The sequence below is a fragment of the Castor canadensis genome, chromosome 16, assembly GCF_047511655.1.
Source record: "Castor canadensis chromosome 16, mCasCan1.hap1v2, whole genome shotgun sequence".
In the NCBI taxonomy this organism is placed as follows: domain Eukaryota; kingdom Metazoa; phylum Chordata; class Mammalia; order Rodentia; family Castoridae; genus Castor; species Castor canadensis.
Genome location: NC_133401.1, coordinates 44,509,694 through 44,533,493, shown reverse-complemented (window position 1 = coordinate 44,533,493; position 23,800 = coordinate 44,509,694). Strand labels below are relative to the sequence as shown.

At 42.8% G+C, this 23,800-nt stretch overlaps 1 long non-coding RNA gene across 2 annotated transcripts in view; it reads right to left on the bottom strand.

The window, feature by feature from the left end:
* Window positions 1–23,800, bottom strand: part of LOC141418236 (uncharacterized) — a 197,715-nt gene that overhangs the window by 26,539 nt on the left and 147,376 nt on the right. For both annotated transcript variants that reach the window (XR_012442926.1, XR_012442927.1), the window contains exons 4-5: window positions 18,975–19,295; window positions 3,574–3,664 (exon numbers count right to left, since the gene is read on the bottom strand). This is a non-coding gene — a long non-coding RNA (uncharacterized lncRNA). The remainder of the gene's footprint in view (window positions 1–3,573; window positions 3,665–18,974; window positions 19,296–23,800) is intronic.

The window sequence follows — 23,800 nt, the reverse complement described above, 5'->3', positions numbered from 1 at the left end:
CTTCCCTTGTTCACAGTTTGAAGATTACAGATTCACATGAAAAACATAGTGCTAAATAATGATTTACAATGGCTTCAAGCATTGGTTTTGAGCCTCTAAACAGCTAAACATGCATTCTCCAAAATCAGACAGCAACTCTCTTTCCCTGACATTCCTGTTGCATGATTCCAACTTTTACTATTCAATCTTTTTCCTTTCTCTTTCTGAAAAGGACTTGGAGGTCATTTGGTTATAAATGACAAGAACATTTTCTTTCTGCTTATTTCTTACAAATTTGAACTCTATTCATAGAAATCTAAGCTTAATTTTAAAAAGCTGTACCACTAATCACATTCAGGCAAAAGAAACAATGAAACTAATGAAAAACAAAGTCTTAGTTCTTATAAAAATTCTGGCCAGTTCTTAAAATACAGACCTGGGTGATGTGGTTTCTACAGCGTGTGCATTCAGGACTTAAGGTCACTTTCATTCATCTTTTGTCATTCATGTGCATTTTCAAAACCAAAAGAAGACATCACTTTCAGTCTGCTAAGTGGTCCACACTCTTCTTCCATTGAAAAGTACATTGACTGAAGCCACCTTACAAGCTGTGAAGAGTGACAATGTGTTCACATAGACCTATGCTATGAAAATGTTGTGTCCGAGCAGACACAATTCAACCTTGTTCTATACTGTTTGTTGAGGGACAACTGGTGCTGGAGTGAGTTAAGATGAGAAGGAAATAATGTTAACAGCTACCATTAGATGCTAACACTGCATGGAATTTGCTCACCTGCAGAGAAGTTTTGTGATGGTTCCATGGGTATATGCCATGGCTCTTACTGTTTTACAGAGAATTTAAGCAAATTAAAGTCATATCGCTAGGCAATGGCAGAGTGAGCTCTGAAATCTACATGGGCAGGTCTTAAAGCCCACGTACCAAGCTGCAATGCAGTTGGGCTGTGTGTTTTGACTTTAAAAAGTGAAATATAGATTAAATATAAGGAAATTACACACACACACACATGCAAAGTAGACCATACTAGACCTTGGGAGAGAGTCCATCAATTCATCAATTCACAACATTTATCTAATCCCCGTCATCATACGATGAGGAAATCAGACCTTGACCTTTCCATGCTGGAGCGAGCAGAGAACTAACAGAGCTAGGTGGCCAGCACTCAGTGCAATGTGGACAGGCTAATGTGAGTGCAGGCACCTCAGGCAAGAACACCCTGGTTCCTGGGGCTTCTCGGGCAAGCGCCTTCCCTTTCTGGGCCTCAGGTCCAGCTGTGAAGGGAATAGTCTTGCCCGCTGGTGTCTGAGGTCCTAGGCTTCTGTACTCATTAGCAGCCTCTGCCCTTTGCTCTCTATACAACACAATTTCTGCACATGAAGACTTCACGCCTGGGCTTTTGCCGATTTCACAGCTTCAAGGAAGTCAAAGCTTCACATATTTCTTAAACATTAGGCTCTCCTTTGTGGCACAGCTTTCTCTTACAAATGGGGGTGAATTAAGATGGATTTTGTTTAGAGAATTGCTTTATACTTTAATCACACCCTGCCTTCCTCTCTCTTTTGGTTAATCTTAGCCTCTCTGGTTTTTCAAAGTCCGGTCTCCACTTCATAGCACTCAGTGCCTCATTCACCACAAACTGCCATATTTCACTTGCAGCTGAGTGGAGAATTCATTTCATTTCACTGTTCAGTCTCAATAGTACAAACATATATTCAGGGCTGACATATTTTCATTATGGGAAAGCAAAGCTCTCAAACAGATGCTGTCTGTAGGGATTAATGAGGGGAATGGTTATTTATTCTGCCGCTTGACATTTTGTGCAGAATTATTCCCAACTCATTTTATACTTTAACAAGTAGTTCACAAGTAAAGGAACTTAGCACATTGGAAGGGCAACAAACCAGGATTCAGGAGCTGGCCAAAGTTAACCAATAGAAATGAATAGAAATGAAGCCACTTTCCAGAATCACAGTGAACGTAAGGACACTACATAATGTCACGACACTACAAAATGTCACCACCAGCTGGCCATGGGAGAAAGTCTTCCTGAAGCCATATAGCATCACCTATCTGAATACTAACCACACCAATAATTCTCATGAACACTCTGAAATCCTCCATTATAAAAAATTTGGCCCATGTATGGGTTTAGTCAATCACTTTTGCTACTATGAAAATATCCTGGGCCATTTTTTGCGCAGAAGCCAAGGGCTTCCTTTTGTGACCTAAATGACTCCACAACTTCTTCTTGGTGGCTCTGACCTTTTTCACTTAAACCTTTTCCCTCAACCACCTTTGCTTTTATCCATCTGCAGGGTACTGAGGCCAGTATGACCAACAGGCTGAGATACCCAATGAAAAGTGTAGGTAGTGATAAGAACTTCAGGTCCGAGGGCTTAGACAATTCATATAAGCTGAATGCTTGATAATTTGGCTCACAAAACACTCAGAGAACATACTCCTGCCATAGTGTGTCACAAAATAATGAATAAAATTAGTCTCATGATAGTCAACCATTGAGATGTATAGATATGTGATTTTTAATTAATAAAAGGAAAATTCCACAGGGTTAAGCTAACATTAGAGGTAGTAGAGCTTGTTTTTACCCAAGAGTATCTGCTAATCTTTTGGTGATCTCTGTGTTCTGAAAATTTCTAGGTATGGGAAGTAGAAGAGAGCATAGACCTCTTAGGATGGGAGGTAAGCTCTCAGATTCCAGGAAAGCCAAGACCTTCAAAAGACTGTTACCTCAATGAGTGGATTTGATAATGAATTTTAAAAGAATAGGTAAATTACCTGGGGGCTAGAAGACTGACATGCCAATCCTGGTCTTGCTTCCAAATAGAGCAGGATAAAAACAGACAAAACATTTTCCATGAAAAATTTTAACACAATCTAAATTATTATGAATCTGAAGACAGAATTCATGTTACATTTGTGGTCTAAAAAGCCAAGAAGAAAATCAAATTTTATGTGTCACTAGCAGAAGCAACTACAATTTTAGGAGGGCAATTAAAGAAACAACTCCATGTACATATAGTGAAGATGACAGAGTCATGGAAAATATGAAGAAATAAGAGTAAAAAACCCCAGCTTTGCATACAGGTGTGGAGGCACAGTAGTTTCTTTTCCTAGATAAGGAAAATAAGATGAAACATTTGTAAAGGCAGATATCTAAAGGGATGAGATATAGACCCATAAAAGGAGAGAAACATAGCAAACTTTCCCAAGATAAAGAAAGCAGTCTCACTAGAATAATGGATGGTAGTCATAAAATGTAGGTGCTAAGGCTCAAGGACAGGATGAAGTAAAGAGAACCTCCTGGAATCTTCTGTCCTGATAGGGGTGGGGGGCAGCCGGATGGTCAGGTTCAACAAGAAGTTAATCAAACAGCCAATTATAGCCACAGGTTTAAAGTAGAGTGGGTGGGGGTGCCCCTGTTTAATCTCATGAACTTCAGTCATCCTTTGGCTTAGCTCTAAGTCCCACCCATCAGGGTGCTTTGCTATCCTTTCAATAAACTTTGTGCTTGCTTTAACTCTTAACTTCTGGTCTGTAGCATAAATTTACTTTACCTCTTAACTCCTAGTCAGGTGTCTTCAATCATCAACTGTACCAGGACACAAACTCGGGAAACCACAATCCAGTCTGGCATCAGGGAGGTACCTAAATAAATTTTCAGATGAGAGTAGAGTAAAGTCAATGTTTAAAGAGGTAATTGGTTGCTATTTTATTAAAGTAATAGAAGCCACCAAATGTTAGATTCAGAAATCCAAGAACTGCCAGTCAAAATAAATAACAATAAACACAGTCACAGATTTTTCCTTGTCTGTGGAACATAAAAAAACAGAAAAATCTTTTTTTTGCAATTTTATTTTTTGTTTGTTTTCAACTTTTTAAAGAGCAAAATACATTAATTTTTATAAGAAACACATTGTTAAAAGTTTGTTTACATCTGACCTCTATTCATCTTGCTTTTTCTTAGTTTTTAAATTATTATTTCTTTCCAGAAATACAAGATAGATTTCCCATAACCATCCCCCACAGAAAAACAATTAGGCTAGGTGAAGTGTCTCATGCCTCTCTGGAAGAGGAAATCGAGATGACTGTGGTTCAAGACCAACCCAAGCAAAAAGTTCACAAGACCTATCTTAATCACTGGCTGGACCCAGTGGTGCAAACCTGTCATCTTAGCTATGCAGAGAAATACAAGTAGGAGGAGTGTGGTCTAGGCAGGCCCAGGAGTAAAGGAAGACCCTATCTCAAATATCACCAGCACAAAAGGACTGGGGGCATAGCTCAAGTGCTAGAACACATACTTTGCAACAGTGAGGCCCTGAGTTCAACCTCCAGTTCTGTCAAAAAAAAAAAAAAGGAAAAGCAATTAGATCACTGGCCCTCACACTTTAGTGGGTAACAGAAGCACCTGGCTTTTTAACAACACATTCCTGAACTTCAACTGCAGACGTTAGATTAAGGAATTGTGAAATAAAGTTCAAAAATTACATTTCTAATAAGCTTAAAGGTGATATTGATGCTGCCAGATTAGACTGACAGAAACATTATCAGCAGCAGTGGATGACAAAAGGCAATGAAATGTGAAGTTATCAAGTGAAAAACTATCAATCCAGTATTGATACCCAGCAAAACTAGCTTTCAAAAACAAGTCCAAAGTAAACACCAAGCATGAGTGACAGACTCTTACTGTAATAACTTCTAGAATATGTGTTTCAGGAAGAAAGAAAATTATTCCAAAATGAAGGTAAGAAATGGAAGAAGGAATGAGGAAAAAAGAAAATGTCTAATATGGGTAAATTTAAACCACTGTCGACTGTGGGGGGAAAAAAAGCTCTAAGTTGTAGAGCTACAAACATTAATCTAGAATTAAGATTGTAGCATACAAAAGTACAATATCAGAATGATCAGATTTAAAACATTTTATGGTCCTTATTTTGTGTGAGGAGAAACAATACATATTTATTAAGTTTATACTTTATAAGAAAAATATACTTATTAAAACTTCCAATGTACTAGCTAAAAGAATAGTAACAGACATATATGCCAAATTAGTTGAGGAAAAAGTACAAAATGAGGGAGTAAAAATAGAAAAATAGTTCAATAGGGCTTTACAAAAAGCAAAATTTAGATAACTGAAAAGACTAGCAAATACTCCAGTAATCACAGTCAGTATGTATCAACTGAATTCTCCAGTTAAAATGTATACTGTCAGACTGGATAAAGAGATACAACCGTATTGTATATGAGATATAACTAAAACACAAGGGTATAGAACAGTACAAAAGCAGAAGTATAACAAGGAAATATAAACCAAAACACTTTGTAGCTATGTTATTTTCAGACCAAACATACTTTACAAAAAAGAAATTACTGAGATACATAGTCCTAGTTAGATGGATTGATGGATTGATGGATGGATGGATAGATAGATAAAAATTTAAATTCACTTCCTCAATGCATATTTTTGAGAGTCTACTATGTATCAACCACTGTTTTAGACACTAGGTTATACTGGCAAACAAAACAGAAAAATTCTAAACAAGTGAATTAAGATTCTAAGTTTGTATGTCCTAATAATGTATTTCAAGCCATAACAAGCAAAAAACTGAATGTACCACAAAGTGAATAATAGATTTTTTAAAACATACCATCCCAAATGACAAATCAAATAGGAAAAGTAAGCTTATAAATGAATGAATGCCACAATTAATAACTGGACTTTACAAATGAATATAGAATTAAATTCTACATGAGAAAACATGTGCAGATACCAGGCCATACCGCACAGTTCAATTCATTGCAAGTGTTGAATAGCACACAGATCTCATGCTCAGCTCTCAAAGTTAGAAATCAGTAACTAAAAAGTAACCAGAAAAAAAGAAGCAGCCACTTATGTTTGGAATTCAGAGTAACTAAGGAAATAGAAAATGAAAAACAAACAGATATCATAGAAAAGATGAAGGACAATAAAGATCAACCAATATTGATTCTTTTAACATATATAAAGTTGACAGATTATTCAGGAAGAACAAAGAAAGAAGGAAAATATTTCAAATACATAATATTAGAAATAAAAATGAGGCATAACTACAGAGGGCTTCAAGGTTTAAAATGCAATAAAAGCCATTATGAACCCAATGCTGATAAATTTGAGACCCTAGATGAAATGGAAGGCTTCAGGGAAAAGTCTAAATTACTATTGGTATCATAAAAAGGATAACTATTTAAAAATTAATAAGCCATGTGCCAATGGCTCATGCCTGTTATCCTAGCTACTGTGAAGGCTGTGATCTGGAGGATCACAGTTAGAGGCGAGCCCAGGCAGGGAATTTGCGAGACCCCATCTCAACCAAAAGCCAGGTGTGCTGATGTATGCCTGTCATGTCAGTGACAGTGGAAGGGGGCAGGCTGAAAATAGGAGGATCACAGTCCAGGCTGGCCAGAGCAAAAAGCAAGACCTTAGCTCCAAAATAGCCAGAGCAAAAAGCAAGACCCTACCTCCAAAACAGTCAGTCAAAAATAGCAATAGAGTACCTGCCTGGCAAGCATGAAGTCCTAAGTTCAAACCCCAATACTGTCAGAACAAAATGTAAAGAAAAAACAACCAAAAAATTAATTATCAAAAAACAACCTCCCATTAAGCATTCACAGACTCAGGTGATTTACAGAACTTTGCTACAGGTCACCAATAAACCTAGGTGAGGCTGTCCTTCCAACTTGATTCTGTGTCCTGACCAGCTTGGCTTTGGTAAAAAGGGAACATTGCTTCATGTTTTCCACATGCTAGACTACTGTCTGGTCTGGGTTCTGAGACAGCCATCCACAAGAGGGTGGGGCCTGAAATATGAAGCACATAAGTATTGTGTGCGACCTACAACCACTAGCTCTCCTGGAGGATTTGAAGTCTAAATGCTCTTCTCTACCTGGAAAAATATACACATTTATACACATTGATCACAATTCTAATTCTTGTGCCTGTCTTTCTAAATGACACACTTCACCAAGAATGATTTAGGCCTTCATTTCCACCTTGACAGACATTTGATGAATGAAATTGCTCATTTGCAAGTACTAGAGGAAAACAACAAAGCAACTAAGATTCCATACCAACATTTTTGATTGGTATTTGAAGCCTCCATCACTAAAAGATTCTTTGGCTACAAAGCCATATGACAAACTTAGGCAAAATAACCCAAAATCCTAATTTCCCTAGTAACTCCTCCTCATCCTGGTCCTCAAGTTGCCTCTCTATATCCAAATTTTCCTTTTATCTTCTGACACCTCTTCTTCTGCACCTCTACCTTCTCCTTTCCCTTGACCAGACCCCATATGATTTCCCAACAACTTTCAATCCTCCCCAAATGCCAGTCACCATAAGCTAGGTATGCAGACAACTATAGATCCTTGGACCTGTGCTGAATTAAGAGCTATTATTAAAGATCTCCCTACACCGAAGCCTAACCTGAAAATATTCATAGAAGAACTTATCATTCTTTTGGGTGCATATCACCGGAGGGTTATGTGACTGACCTATATTAAGTTGTTCACATGTTGGTCTGAATCTCAGATGCCTCAATCATAAATGGCAATAGTTGATTGGACTGACCTAGGAAGGGACCTATAGGAACCTTTTACCACAACAAACCAAGGGTCAGAAATGAGTCAGCAATGTAAATCAAAGTCTCCTGAAAACCTTACTGGAAACATTTCCAGTAAAAATTGATGGAACAGATCATTCAATCATGCAAACACAACACATGAAAAGATAGGAGCTTTTAAAGAAAGTTGAGAAAGTCCCTCCAGAAAATTGTTCTGGAGTTAGTGAAAGTGCTGATATAATGGTAGCAGAGGGGTTAATCACAGACCTCATTCAAAAATAGAAATTAGAAGGACAAATAGCCCTTTAGCTAAACTATACCCAGAAGCATATTTTCATAGGGCTTTAGAACAAAAATGAGACAAGACCTAAAGTCTATCCCTGCAGACCACAGTTAGGTGGCCCACTCTTCAACCAACTTCTCACCAACTAGGACACTTCTAGATATTAACAGGAGAAACCGTGGGAAAAAGATTATCTCATTTTATGAAAGACAAATAACACAAACTAAAAATTCCCTTAACTCCGATCAAGGAGAATGCGCCTGGGAAGGAGAAAATAATCAAATTCCTGCCATACCCTTAAACACTCAAAGTAAATTAGCTATAAATACAGTTTCCTCATCAATTTCTGGTGCTTTTTTTTTTTTTTCTGTATTAAACCTTGTCACCTTTGCTTAACTTCTTCAACAGAGTAAGGGTATCACACTGGTAATAAGTATTTCGAATAATCTACAGATTTTCTTTGTCTTCCTGCTGTTATTCAGCCCTGAAAACGTATTTGGCAGAGGCTCCTTTTGCAAATGGAACTTTACCATCAAACTCACCCCAGAGGGACTGTTTGTTGAGGTTCCAAAGAACTCCTCCATTTGTGGTCAAATTGTGTCTGCTCTGGATGTATCTTTGTTTCCTTTGTTATATTTAATGTACACCCCAGATAAAGATCTTGACATCATACTTGACATTTGATGTGCTAAAAATTTCACATATATAGGCAAAATAAAAAGCAGAACCAATAAAAACTCATACAGATACCACCAAACCATTACCTCTGTGTTCCTTAAAGCCAAATGAAAATTAAGGGATCAAGCCTATAGGTGAAAAAGCCTTTACTACAAGGTTTTCTCATAGTCTACCTAGTCCTTGTGACACTCCTGTCCCGAGGGTAAAGAACACAAATGATTGAGGGTATTGATTTGGTCAAGATAGCCACAAAATGGTTGTCCCTCACTTCATGGTTATAGCTAACTCAATACCATTCTGTCATCAATTCCTTCCAAAGTCACTTGCTTTACTCTAGAGGATTTTTACTTTGCCTTTTTCTGTGTGCCTCCAGCCCAGCAGAGTTAACACCTTTTTGCCTTTGCCTTGGAAAGACAACAGGCTATTTGACAGTTGTGCCCCAGGGGTTTACTGTAGCCTTCTATTTTTCACAGGTCCTCAACAAGATTTACAAGGTCTAAATTTCCCTTGTGATTCAGTTTGAATACTGTATGTTTGAGATCTTTGTTCAGAGGACAAGGAAACCTATGAAATGAATTTCATTAATTCTTCCTTGTCTTGGTAAAAAGGTAGACACAAAATTTTCAGAGATAAATTACAATTTTGCCAGAAGAGTTATTTAGGGCATGACCTATCTAGAGGGGGAAAAAAATCTCTCCTGAAGGCTATGCACACTTATCCTAGACTTCTGTCAAATAACAATTGAGAGGATTTCTAGATTTAACCAGGTATTACAGATAATGGGCACCAAATTTTTCTGAAATTACAAAACCTTTTTATGAATTAGTCCTCAGGAAGAGACCATCTACTCTGAGAGCCCAAATGTAAACAGGCTTTAGCGCACCAGAAGAAGGCTCCTTTTCCAGGTATTGATAGAACAATAATATCACCATTTTGTGAATCAGTGGCCATTTTTATCCTCAGGCCTCACTTCTTGGAAAATGGAGCCATTCCCAATGATAGCCCCACCCTTTAACAAAAATTCCCGTGCTCCAAGACAAGCTCCGCCCCCGTCAGAGACCCTTACCCTCCCTCTTCTATAAAAGGTCACACCTGGCCCAGAGTTGGCCCTTTTTCTGCACCATCTTTCTCAGGTCAGTCAGGCAACTTGTGCCTATAATTAAAACTTTGCTCTTGGACGTGAGACTTTTCTCGTGAGCTTTCTTTGTGAGTGGCATTTTTCCTAACATTTTGGTGCCGTGACTCGTATTGGGTGCATTCCTGGCACTGACCTTGCTCTCCCGGCCTCCCCCACCCCCATTCCGCTCTCTCTCTCTCAACTCCCATTCCCTTCCTCTGGGATCTGAGCTGCTTTGCTGGAACCCCTGATCCTAGAAAACACCACTCTCTCACTTGCTCACAGTGAATTTCCTCTGCCCCAGCGTGCCTCCAATTGCCATCCACCACCGGCCAATCTTCCTTCAAAGTCCTCTCTTGGTGAGTCCTCCTCACATGAGAGCCATGATCTCTTTCTCATTTCCTTGAAATCCTAGCACTAGGTCTTGGCTCGCTCCCATCCCTGGGAACTGGGTTCCCTAGGACTGTGGCCCACCCCCCACCCCCACCCCCCTGAGGAAGACACTCCTCCTGGGTGTTCCACATCTACTTTCTCTCCCGAGGAACTGATATTTTGGGGACGCCCGCCATATCTCTCTTCAGGTCAGGCCTCACCATGGGAGTTGGACCATCCAAAATTCCTTCAGACTCCCCATTGAGATGTCTTCTGGCCAACCTTGGGCTCCTCCACCTAACACCTGATCTTAAGCCATGAAAGCTCATTTTTCTCTGTAATCAGGCCTGGGCCAAATATCCATTAGACAATGCCTCCAAATGGCCACTTAATGGCACTTTTGATCCCAATATTTTAAGGGATTTATACAATTTCTGTGAGCGCACTGGTAAATAGAAGGAACTACCCTATGTTCAGTCCTTTTCCTATCTCTGCACCAAACCCTCCCTCTGTACTTCCTGTTCCCCTGCACAGGTTCTATTAGCCTCTAAGCCAGTCTTAAAAACCAGCCAAATCCTCTTCCGAACCCCCTCCTGACTCCAAAACTTTCCCTTCTTTTGACCTTGCTAATGAGCCTCCACCTTATCAGAGACGGTCTCCATTGTTCAACCATTGGCCTCCTCCCCTCCTTCTTCTACCCTTCCCCCACCCCCTTCCACCCTTCCCTCCACCCCTTCTTCCACCCTTTCCCCTGCCCCTCCTTCCACCCTTCCCTCCACCTCTCCTTCTGCTCCTCCTTCCACCCGCCCTTCCACCCATCCTTCTGCCCACCCAGAACCACAGGACCCCATGAGCCCCCCACACACTCGCTCTCACAAGCCCCCCAGTCAGCCAGTTTCCATATACCCTCTCTGGGAAGTGGCTGGAGCAGAAGGCATTGTGAGGGTCCACGTCCCCTTCTCTCTCACTGACCTCTCTCAGATAGAAAAGCACCTTGGCTCTTTCACCACTGACCGACATTCTTATATTAAAGAGTTCCAATACTTGGCTCAATCCTATGACATTACTTGGCATGACATCTATCTCATTCTTTCTTCCACCCTCCTTCCGGAGGAGAGACAAAGGGTCTGGGACAAGGCTAGGGCACATGCAGATGAGATGCATTGCACCACCCCTGCCTACCCTGTAGGGGCTACAGTGGTCCCTACTGAGGAGCCTAATTGGAATTACCAAACCAATGGGGGAATGCTTAGGGATCAGATGGTTACTTGGCTAGTGGCAGGACTAAAAAAGATGGTCCAGAAGGTTGTTAATTTTGATAAACTCAGAGAAATTCAACAAGAGAAAGAGGACAATCCAGCTAGTTTTTTGTCCCAACTCACAGAGGTGCTACAATGCCACACAAAAGTTGACCCTGAAACCCAGGATGGGACCATCATTCTTAAGACCCATTTTATCTCCCAGTCAGCCCCAAATATAAGAAAGAAACTTAAAAGGCTGGAAAATGGTCCTCAGACTCCACAGGCTGAAATTTTATATGTGGCCTTCAAGGTCTACAATTACCGAGAAGAACAACAAAAGGCTGATAAGGAAAGGAGAGATAAGGCTAAATTCCATATGTTGGCAGAAGCCCTCCAACAAAGGCCTCTGACCTCCAACTCCCAAGGCCAGGAAAAATCCTGAACACCTCCCAGCTCATGTTTTTGGTGTGGCCTTGAAGGACACTGGGCCCATGCATGTCTTAAACCACGCTGCCCGCCAGGCAAACAGGAGGGCCACTGGGCGATGGACTGCCCCTCCACCCCTCAAGGCAGAGGGTCTAACCCCCTCCACTGTCCCTTCTCCCTAACCGATCTTCTACAGCGACTATAGCTGATGACTGACAGAGCTCAGGACTCCCAGGCCCGACAACCATAACTCCACGGGAGCTCAGGGTAACTGCCCTCGTCGAAGGTAGGCCTATCTCTCTCCTCATAGACACCAGCACCACTTTTTCTGCCTTGCCAGAGTTTTTGGGGACCTTGCCAAGTCTTTAACCTCCATAGTCGGGGTGGAGAGAACTCCTACCCAGCCCTTAATGACTTTTCCTTTAACCTGCATACTGGGAGATACACTTTTTACTCACTCCTTCCTAGTCTTCCCTAATTGCCCCACCCCACTCTCAGGGAGGGACATTTTGTCAAAATTCCAGGCCACTCTCACCTTACACCCACTCCTTAAGCCGAAACCCATTAACCCCTTGTCTCCATCTTCACGGCCCCTCCTTGCCATTATGGGTGCCCTGCTTCCACAAGCCCCTCCTGACCCCTTGCCCTTACCCACTGCACTGGTGGATCCCCTTGTTTGGGACCTCCAGAACCCTGCAGTCACCACACATCATGAGCCAATTGTTATTACTCTCAAGGATCCTTTCACTTTCCCAAACCAACCTCAAAATCACATTTCCCTAATCCACTTATAGGGATTAAAGCCTATCATTGCAGAGCTTCTCGCTAAGGTCCTGCTTCGCCCAACCCATTCCCCCATAACACTCCTATTCTGCCATAAAAAAGCCCAGTGGGTCTTGCCAGTTGGTACAGGACCTCCACTTAATCAATGTGGCAGTGACTCCTATACACCCAGTGGTGCCCAACACCTACACCTTCCTGTCTCTCATCCCTGGTACCACCACCCATTTCATGGTCCTGGACCTAAAAGATGCTTTCTTCACTATCCCTGTCCACCCGCTGTCCCAAAACCTTTTTGCCTTCACCTGGACTGACCCAGATACTCATACTTCCCAACAATTGACCTGGACTGTTCTGCCCCAGGGGTTCCAGAATAGGCCTCACCTCTTTGGCCAGGATGTGGCTAGGGACCTCCTTACCCTCCATCTCTCCCTGAGTAAACTCCTCCACTGTGTAGATGACCTCCTGCTCTGCAGCCCCTCACTTGAGGATAGCCAACAACACACTGCCCTCCTGCTTCATTTTCTGGGAAAAAAGGGATACCGGGTGTCTCCTATCAAGGCTCAACTGTCTCTCACCCAGGTAACTTACCTGGGCCTATCTATCTCCCCTGCTCACAAGACTGTCACCCTAGATCGCAAAGCCCTATTAGCCTCCCTCCCTGCCTCCACCACCAAGGCCTAAATTCTCTCCTTCCTCGGCCTGGCTGGCTATCTCAGAGCCTGGGTGCCCAAGTTCAGTCTAATGGCTAAGCCTCTATATGAGGCATCCAGGAGTCCCACCCAAGAGCCTCTGGACCCCTCTCCGCCTGTGTCAGGTCATTTTAAAAACCTCTTATAGGCCCTGTTACAAGCCCCAGCGCTTCACCTGCCAGACCTCACTTGCCCCTTTTTTCTTTATGTTTCTGAGAGGCAGGGGTTTGCTCTAGGAGTTCTGGGACACAACATAGGACCCTCCTTTGCCCCAGTAGCGTAACTCTCCAAATAGACACCACAACCAGGGGATGGGCCCCATGTCTTAAGGCCCTGGCATCTGCTTCTCTCTTGATCCAGGAAAGCAAAAACTTACCTTTGGATCTCCCCTTACCGTCTACTCCCTCTATAGCCTCTCAGAACTCCTCACATATAAGGGACTTTATTCTATGCCCTCCTCCTGTATCCTATCCCTCCAGGTGGCCTTGGTCTCATGTCCCCCACTTAACCCAGCCACTCTTCTTCCTCTCTCTTCAATACCCCTTGTTCACTCCTACCTCAAGACCCTTGAGGAACGCCTCCCCTGCCCAGACCACATTCAGAAGGGCACCCTTCTTCAGGCTGACTACACTTGGTTCATTGATGGCAGCTTCTTCATTCACAATGGACAGTGAAGAGCTGGATATGCTATTGTGTCTGATTCCGCCATCATTGAGGCATGCCCTCTCCCTTTGGGTACTAATTCCCAAAAGGCAGAATTGACTGCCCTAACCAGAGCTCTGACCCTGGCAAAAGGAAAAACTGTCAACATTTATACTGACTCTACGTATGTGTTTCACACTTTATTGTCCCACTCTGCTATCTGGAAGGAAAGGGGATTCCTAACTACAAGAGGAACTCCCATTATCAATGCTGCCTTAATAGCCCAGGTCCTAGAGGCTTCATGCCTCCCTTCCTGGGTAGGCATTACTCATTTGCAAAACCCACCAAACTGACTCTTCCATAATTACCAGAGGAAATAACCTAGCGGATACAGAGGCCAAGTGGGCAGCCCTCCAAACTGCACACCAATTGGCCATGTACCCACTTACCCCAGCTTCTCCCCCCCTCTCTAAGCTCTCTCTCCCCCCTCCTGAAATTAAAACACTTCTCTCATATTTACATAAGCTTTTTCATCCTAATCTTCATGATCTTTACACCTTTCTCCACCAATCCCTTTCCCTATCTCCAGGAGACATACAATACCCTAAACAGATTACCCAAACCTGCTCAATTTGCCAGCACACAAACCCCAGCTCCAATATTACACCCCCTCACTTTCCTACCCACCAAGCCAGAGGATGCCTCCCTGCCATGGATTGCCAGGTGGACTTCACACATATGCCTCCAGTAAAGAGGATTAAGTACCTCTTGGTATTGATAGACACCTTCACGGGATGGGTGGCAGCCCTCCCCATGACCAATAAGAAGGCCTCCACAGTGACATCGATTTTGGTCACAGAAATCATCCCACAATTTGGTCTCCCAGCCTCCATCCAGTCAGACAACGGGCCTGAGTTTGTTCCCTCTATTTCCCAAAAATTGGCACAAGCCTTAAAAATTAACTGGAGGTTTCACATTCCCTATCACCCCCAATCTTCAGGTAAAGTTGAACGTGCCAATCACACACTAAAAAATACTCTCACCAAACTCTCCCTCGAGCTCCACCTACATTGGACAAAGATCCAACCCCTAGTCCTTCTCCGCCTCGGGGCCCTTCCAAAAAGACCACTCATGCTCAGCCCCTTGGAGCTCCTTTATGGTCATCTGCTCCTCCCTATCATGGTTCAGCCAGAACCCCCTATCATTTCTCCCACTCTCCTCAATCCTCTCCTCACTTTTCTTCGTTCTCTCCTTTGGTCTCATGCTCATGATCAATTGCCACAGCCCTCTGACACCACTGAAATAACTCCCTCCCTCCAAATGGGAGATCTGGTTTATCTAAAAAATGCAGCCACACCCAGCCACCTGCAGGAAAAGTGGAGAGACCCGTTTAAGGTCATCCTCGTCACCTCCACGGCTGCTGAGCTAGCAGGATTTCCCTCCTGGGTACATGTCAAAAACCTAAAACTGGCAGCCCCACAAAAGACCTACCAATCTCTTCTTAGACCTACCAATCTCTTCTTACAGGACCAACAAAAATAAAGATCTCCTACCTCCCCAAGATCCTAGAAGATGGAGACACACCCACGGAGACTCCCAGGGTATAGGCAGGAGCCCTATGCCTGGAGACCTGGCATCTCGTCTACTCACTCTTTATACTTCCCCCCTTCCATTCTTTCCTGTCTGTGCCTTCCCATGCTTTTACTCTTTCCTATATACCCTCGACTCTGAGATTTTGCTCTTCCCACCTCCCAACACAATCAGCCTCCCTCCTTCTCATACCTTCTTTACTCCTGCTTCATAGATTGGATAGATGACCTTCACCTCCAAGGTACTCTCTCAGACTTTACTCCTGAAGAAATCTATTCATTTTCCAACATTCTCTTTGCCTTATTGTAAACTGAACCACCTATGCTTTCACTCCTTCCCTTTCTGTGGGTAACTCTTGTCCTCGTCCCCTCTCTCCTGAGTATCGGCCTGTGGGTAACCTCTCCCCCTGAGTGGAGATGGCCCCATCATGCAGCTGTTTTGGATACCTCGCCCTGTGCACCTTACTCCTTGTGCTCTCTTCTTTCTTATGACTTGGACCTTTGCAAGCCAGGGCCTCCCCCCTTGCCCATGCCGGCCATTTATAGTGTATACCATCATGCAAAAAGTGTGCTGTAGCACTGCCACTTTATGTCAACATCTTAATCAAAAATATTGGATGGGTATCAGCAAAGGTGACCATGCTGGCTACTGCTGCCACAGGAGGAGGGGGCAACAGGACTTACCTCTCACAGTTTGGTATATCTGATGAAAGTGGAGTCCAGGATGAGGCCCTCTGGAAGGTCCTCCACACCCAGGTACCTCCAAGACTGAATGACTTATTCTTTCCCACCAAAAAGCCTCTCCAAATTCCCTTACACAAGTTGTCCCTGTCTGAAACCCTTCTCCTCCAGGTCATAAATACCACTCATCAACTACTCAACCACACCAATCCTATTCTAGCCCGTGGGTGTTGGATGTGTCAGCAGACTGGCTCTTCTCAGGTTATCGCCAGACCCATAAATGTTTCCACACCCCTTACCTTAAATTGTTCCTTCACCAAAAAGCCCACCACCTCCACTCTTTCCCCAGTTCCCCTCTTCCAGCCAGCCCCTCTTTGCCTGCAGAGGTCTTCAGGGACAGTTGAGGTAGGCTCCCTAGGGGCCGAAAAATGTCACACCACTGGGACGGCCAACAAAACTGGAAACAATGTCTGTTGCCCCCCCCATTTCCGGGACTCTCTTTCTATGTGATCAGAGTGTACACCCCTGCCTACCCCAAGCCTGCAAGGGTATCTGCACTCTGGTATTTTTGGTCCCTGACATGGATATTATTACAGAGGATCAGGACCTCCCCATTCCCCTCACCGCGTGCCTTTGATCTACAAGGGCAATCCAGGCTATCCTCTTGTTAGCTACCCTGGGAGTAAGGGCTGCCATGGGAATGGGGGCTGCGGGAATAGGAACCTCTGTCCACTACTACACAAAACTCTCTAATCAATTGATAAGTGATCTTCAAACGGTGGCCTAGTCTATCCTAACCCTACAGAAACAACTTGACAACCTAGCCTCAGTTGTACTCCAAAACTGATGAGGCCTTGACCTGCTCACTGCAGAGAAGGGTGGTCTCTGCCTGTTTTTACAAGAAGAGTGATGCTTCTATGCTAACCAGTTGGGGGTAGTAAAAAACAAAATTAGACAACTCCAGGAACAATTAGAAAAATGGAGAAGGGAGTTGGAGGACTCTTGGAGTCCTCTAGGGAATAACATTTCACAGTGATTCTCCTGGCCAATGCCCATCCTAATGCCTATATTTCTTGCTCTCATATTCTTAAGCTTCCTTCCTTGTATCATAAGAACAGTACAAAGAATTCTTTTAGACCACATGTCTGCCACTGCTAATCAAAAGTTTAACCAGTTGTACCTGCAGGGATATCAACCTCTCCACAACTGCCCAGAAAAACTACTGTGAAGGCCCCATCCAGGACGCCACAGGAGCCTGAGGCCCCCTGCCAGCAGGAAGCAGCTAAGAGACCGATGCTTTGCCCCAATTCCTGATCCTCAGCCCCTACCTTCATCATTATTAAAGACAAAATGGGGGAATGCTAGAACAATAATGTCTCCATTTTGTGAATTGGTGGCCATTTTGTCCTCAGGCCTCACTTCTTGGAAAATGGAGCCATTCCCAATGATAGCCCCACCCTTTAACAGAAATTCCCGTGCTCCAAGACAAGCTCCGCCCCCATCAGAGACTCCTGCGCATGCACCAACCTCTTACCCTCCCTGTCTATAAAAGGTCACACCTGGCCCAGAGTCAGCCCTTTTTCTGTGTCATCTTTCTCAGGTCAGTCAGGCAGCTCATGCCAGCCATTAAACCTTGCTCTTGGACGTGAGACTTTTCTCATGAGCTTTCTTTGTGAGCGGTGTTTTTCCTAACAGGTATCCTTATAAAAAGCTGTTTTATCTATATGTGCATGAGAAATCTGGACTTTTTTTTTTTTTTGTGGTACTAGGGTTTGAACTCAGGGCCTTATGCTTGCCAGGCAGGTGCTCTTGAGCCACTCCCCCAGCCCTGCATGAGAGATCTAGAAAGCCCTTGAATTTAACTCAGCTTCATAGGAACCACCCAAACCCATTGTTTACTGTAGCCTTACCCTTGACCCTGTCATAAATGCTTATCTCCCTTGTCTTAGACTGCTGCAAAATAGATATTTTTGCAGAACTGATCATAGACTCCCGGCCTGACCTCTTGGCTCCTTGAGGTATGGATATTACTACTAAGAACACATAGTGCTTTTCAGTCAGCAGATTAACCTCTTATGAGATCCTATTCCCCTCTCCCTCTCAACTTAGTATTCAACATGGAAGCACCAGAAGGGGTGGGAGTTCATGACAGTCCTTGGTTAGATCATTAGAGACTTACATAGCAAAACCCAACCTAATGTTAACTGATGAATCTCACCTCAACTCTGAAACTGGAGCCTATCAATTAGGACTTGCTATCAAACTCTCCTTCAGAGTACAGTTGTCCATCTGAAGTAAAAACAGCCCTGAGGGCAGAACTTACTGTATTTAGCAGAGCTCTTCAGCTAGCCAAAGACCAGAGAGCAATCATACCCAGGAAACAAGCAGGCTTCTGGTGTAGTACATGACTTTGAGATGCTTTGGAAACCAAATGGGTCCCTCACCCCACCAGAACTACCATGGAAAATAATGGAGAGTAGACAAAAGGACTTCTAGATACACTCCTTCCTAGATATGTGGCCGTCACAGAGGTTGAAACTTAGGCAAAAGGAGATAATGTGAAAACTAATAGAAACACCCAAGCAGGTCATTGTGCTCAACAAGCTGCTTCAACCAAGGTTATGATCTTTTCTAAGTCCTCAAAGGACAAATCTCTAAGGGTCACTATAAAATGGTTACAAAGCAAACACACCACAGAAGTTGCCATGTGCTTTCAAAGAAGATTGAAAATAAAGGATGAAAAACATAAGACAAGTAACAACAACAAAGCTAATTACAATACATGATGGAGTATATAACAAAGATGTTATACAGATTTAAGAGAAACTAACAACCAATTTCCATCTTGAATAGTCCTACCTTGTCTGGGGATGAAGACACATTTGCTGATGGTTTTTCTCAGTGTCTGTTCCCATCCGGCCTTACATCTTCTTGTTTGGCCTTGGGGCTTCTTTTGTTTTGCTTCCTGAAGAAAATGCCTCTTCTGAGCTCTCCCCTCTGTAATCCACTGCTGTTTTGCTTGATGACACTCGTTAATCCTCTAATTGAGACTACCAGTGGGCAGTAACTATGCACTGACCTTGAAGGCATGATCTGTCAAGGGGTCTTCATTTCCTCCAGACCTAAAGTTGGGCTGTACGTTCTTCTGGCCTGTCCCTTCTGTTTTTGTTGTTCTTCCTTCTGGAGAATAAGGCTTTTGTTTAGTAAGAGAGATAGCAGGGGCTGATCTTCCCCTAGCCATGCCAACACACAGCTGAACACCTGGTGGGGTTCCTGAGGGGAACCACACCTGAAAGAGTTTGCAAACCACCTATCTACTGCCCCTAAGGAATTCACACTCTCACCATAGTCAACAGCCAGCCTTAGGGCTTCCTGTAAAATTTCTACTTGCTTCTTCTTGTGGGTTTCTGTGGGGTCTGGTAGTTTACTCAGGGTAAGATGTTCATCTGGATCTGTTTCTCCTTATAGTCACCTGTCTCTCTGATAACAATACTGAACTTCACCTAAGCACTATGCACCTGGCTGTTAGCCACACCATTTTGTGTTTTGTGAAATGACTTCCTACAAAGAACCTCCCTTCTCCATATGACTTATGTAAAACTTGATCACATTATCATGACTGCCATTTTGTTTCCTTCTGACAAGCCCAAACACAGACCTTTTGCTTGAATCTGCTGATAAACCACCTGTTTGATCCTTCTCCCTCCCTTTTCTGTCCCTCATGAGTGAATAACTAGAGTTGCTTTTTCCCTCCAAACCAGTGAGACTCAGTTCAGCTGACTGAGATTTTATCTGATTGCCAAATCAGCCCCATCTGTGACTCCCTTACCTGGAACTAGCCTGCCTCTTGATAAGCGTCTATGGCAAAACCCAAAAGCACTCTGCTCCTCAAATCTTAGGTGCTCTTCCAAACGCAAAAGTCTAATCATCGCTAGACTTTAGGTTAGTTATTTGCTCTGTGGCGGCAGTTCTCTAAAAGATCAAGAAAAGTCATTCATTGTAAGTTTTCTTGCTGGGGTGTAGGAGCCATGCAGCTTCCTTTTCTTTGTATTTCTGACCTAAAACTGGAACTTGATTCTCTTATTTACCACTTTCAAAATAAAAAGTCTCATTTCCAGCATTTTCCAAAAGTGACCAATCAGGCACTGCTTTTTGAAGTGCAAATATGAACTGGTGGATATTTAACATTTTCAGGTGCTTAACATATTGCAGTTATATGTTCCATACTCATATTGCCTCATCTTTGACGTGTGGGAGCCCCATCAAGTCAGCTTGTTAAACCTTTGTCCCTACACAATCACCTTCAATAACGTCTTTGCTTTCTCTATAACAGGACCTTGTACTCTCATTCTGGAACTTTCTCACCCCGTCTAAACCCTCCCCACCGCCCCGTGTGTGTGGGTGTGTGTGACAAAATCTTGCTATGTAGACTAGGCTGGGATCAAACTCATGATCCTTCTGCTTTGGTCTCCTGATTACAGTGGGATCAACTATTTCTCTAGAACATCTTTCTTAATCTTAGTGAGATGTGGTATTTATAGACCATAATCTGTGCACTGGTAGTACTTGAACATTTTATATGAAAAACATAATTTCTTAACTTAAAATACAGGAATGTGTTTACTAATTTTAAAAAATGGGAATGATAAATAGTATTATATTAAATGCGGTAGGAAAGATAATGACGATTTGATTAAGGATAGCTTTTATCTGTCTGCAATAATGTTTTATTTAGCACCTATTTTGAGCCAGACATGCTCTAGCCTATGAGAATAGAGGCAGTGGGAAAAAATAAGATAAAATGCTTGCCTTTGTAGGGTCTACATTCTCATGGAGGGAGACAGATAATAAACAATAAATAGTATGTCAGATGGCAAGTGCTATGGAGGAAATGGAAGTAGACAAGGGAGCCGGGGAGTACCACTATTTTAAATAATAGTATTATTATTACTTATAAGGAACCAGAATCAAATTCTCTATATAGGTGATCCACTCCAAACAATAAAACTGAGCAGGCAATCTAATATGCAGAAACAAAAGTTAATTTTTAATATTACTATGGTTTAGATAAGTGAACCCCAATGGTCCATGTGTCAAAGGCTTAGTCCACAGGGTGGTGCTATTGGGAGGTGGTATAACCTTTAGGAAGCAGGGCCTGGTTGGAGGTACTTAGGTCATCAGGAGCATGATCCCAAGTAGGAACATGAGATCCTGATCAGTCCTCTTTCTCTTTTGCTTGCTAGCTGATGAGGTGAGCAGCTTTGTTCTACCACTCGCTTCCGTATCACTATAGGCCCTAAGCAATGGGGCAAATCATGGACTGGAATCTCCTAAACTGTGAGGCAAAAGAAACCTTTTCTCTTTATAAGGTAATTATCTCAGCTATTTTGTTATACTGATAGAGAGCTGACTAATATACCTTTTAAGCCTCCTTGTCTAAGTAAATTATAAATGAATTATTCTGTAAAATCCTCATATCATCCTCCTTCTAAACCATACCCAGTGGGTAAAGATATCATAAACCAAGTTCTCACAAAGCAAGGGACACTTTCATGGCATTGATGTGTAGAGATGAGGACATGTGCATTCCCTCCTTGATAGCAGATGCACAAGACACAGGGATAGGACCATGCCCCTCTGGACATGTGAGGCTATGTCTATAAAATTCTATTATGCTCCCTTCTTCCCAATAATGGTGAAATGGCCAATAGAAAGAGCCATCCTTTTAAGAGGTAATAATCCCCCAGCTCTGCCTCTTCATCTCAGTGATGGGTCCTTAGAGACCCTCTAGCTCCCCTTGAAAACATTTTGAAGGGGGCTTTAGTACCCAAGAACAAGGAAGTTTTTATTTTAATGTCTATTGACATATCACCAAAGAGCCAAATAAAAACATTTTATTTGGCGATACTTTCTTAAGGCAGCAACTATTTGTGAAAAACATTTAAGTGCCAGGAATGAATGACAGCTCCAAACACATTTCCAATGTATCTGCATAAGAAATAGGAACATTGCTGCCTGAATGCTATAAAGTATTTTTATAGAGCTCTAAATTCTGTTGGTGTATAGTAAACCAGGCACTAGAGACAAATTTCCAAGATTGTGTATATATCAATATAATAGACAGTTCAATCTATTCCTAGGGTAATCGTCATGTATCTCTTAAAGATGCATTTTTATTAAAATGAGATTTATTCTATATGGACAACATTACAAAGTTTCTGCCTAATGGTATGGCATCAACTTTTGGGGGATATGATTCATACTTGGTACTATAATTTCTTAGCATACTGTTATTTGGGGTACCAGCACACCCTAATGTCTCCAAAGACTTGGCTATTACATCAGATTGTTATATTTCTTTTCAAACTCTCCTTAGTTGCCCTTTAACATGACAGAGATGCATAGAGGCTGCTCTAATGATGTCTAGGTTTAATCCCCTGCCTTCCCCATTTACCATGGCAAAACATGGCTCTTATATGAGAAGCCAGAATCTGCAGCTGATGCTGGTTCTGTCTCTGAAGTGTGTGATGGGCGTACTGTTGCTTCCAGCATTTGTTTCTCTGTCCACTAGACTGTGGACTTCTCAGGAGTTCCTGCTGCATCTCATGTAACTCTTCACCCCCTATACCTGACATATGGTAGAAATATGTCCAGAGCCTGGTGTAACGTAGGAGAGATCAAGAAGATTTAATAAATAAATGAGGTCTTATTTAAATTATTTCCTACAAATTCCACCATTTACAAAGCATTTTCAGCTGGTTATCTGAATCTCTCCTGTATAATCCATGGTCCTTTCCACCTCCAAACACCTGCTCATGCTGTAGCCTCCAACTGGATGGCCCTTCCCCTCCACCCTCTAGAAGTTTTTTCCAATGGCATTTACCTTTCAGAGCAATAGTTATAAGGCTGGAGTCAGATCAAACATAAGTGCATCTAGCAGATGGTTGGCCAAGTGACCTTGAGTTTCCCTCTCACTACTACAGACCCTACTCACCCTCTGACCTTCTGAGGCAGTGCATCTTAGTCATACAGTTCAGTCCTTCGGTAAACAGTGATGTATTACTCAGAAATGGTCCCTTTTAATCTCTCTAGCCTCCACAGTTAGGCCCTTAGAGGATCAGGCTTTGTTCCCCTGCATTCATCTTAACATCTAGAACACTGAAAGACACCTGGTGGAAACTGGACAGAAATTGCCCAGTCAGTATTCTCCTCTCCTGTGCTCCCTCCTTTCTTTTTTCTGTGATCAACACTTTTTTTTCCCAAGGGAGGTCTTTGTGTCCCCAACTAATTCCTGTGCTTACTTTGAAATCCTGCCTCAGAGTAAAGTAGTTAAGGGTGGAAGACTCAGGTCCTCTCTCCAAGAAAAGCTAACCAAAAACATCTGGACAGCTGAGAGAGGAACAGGAATCTTGCCTGTGTGAGGCACCCGTATTCCACCCTGTAGAATAAAGGGTCAAAGCCAGTGATGCATGGGTGGAGACCAGGCTGAGCAGTGATGCAGATGAGTAAGGAGCAAGAGATGGGTGACAGTGATTCAAACTATATACAAACCCTTGGTTCCCTAGAAGCTAGTTCAAAGGACAACAGTAAGCCAACATTCTCCCCCATGTGCGCCAAGTGCTCACAACAGGAAAGAATGTTTAGATGGAAAAAGGAAGATGGGAGATGTTCTGCCCCATGTACTC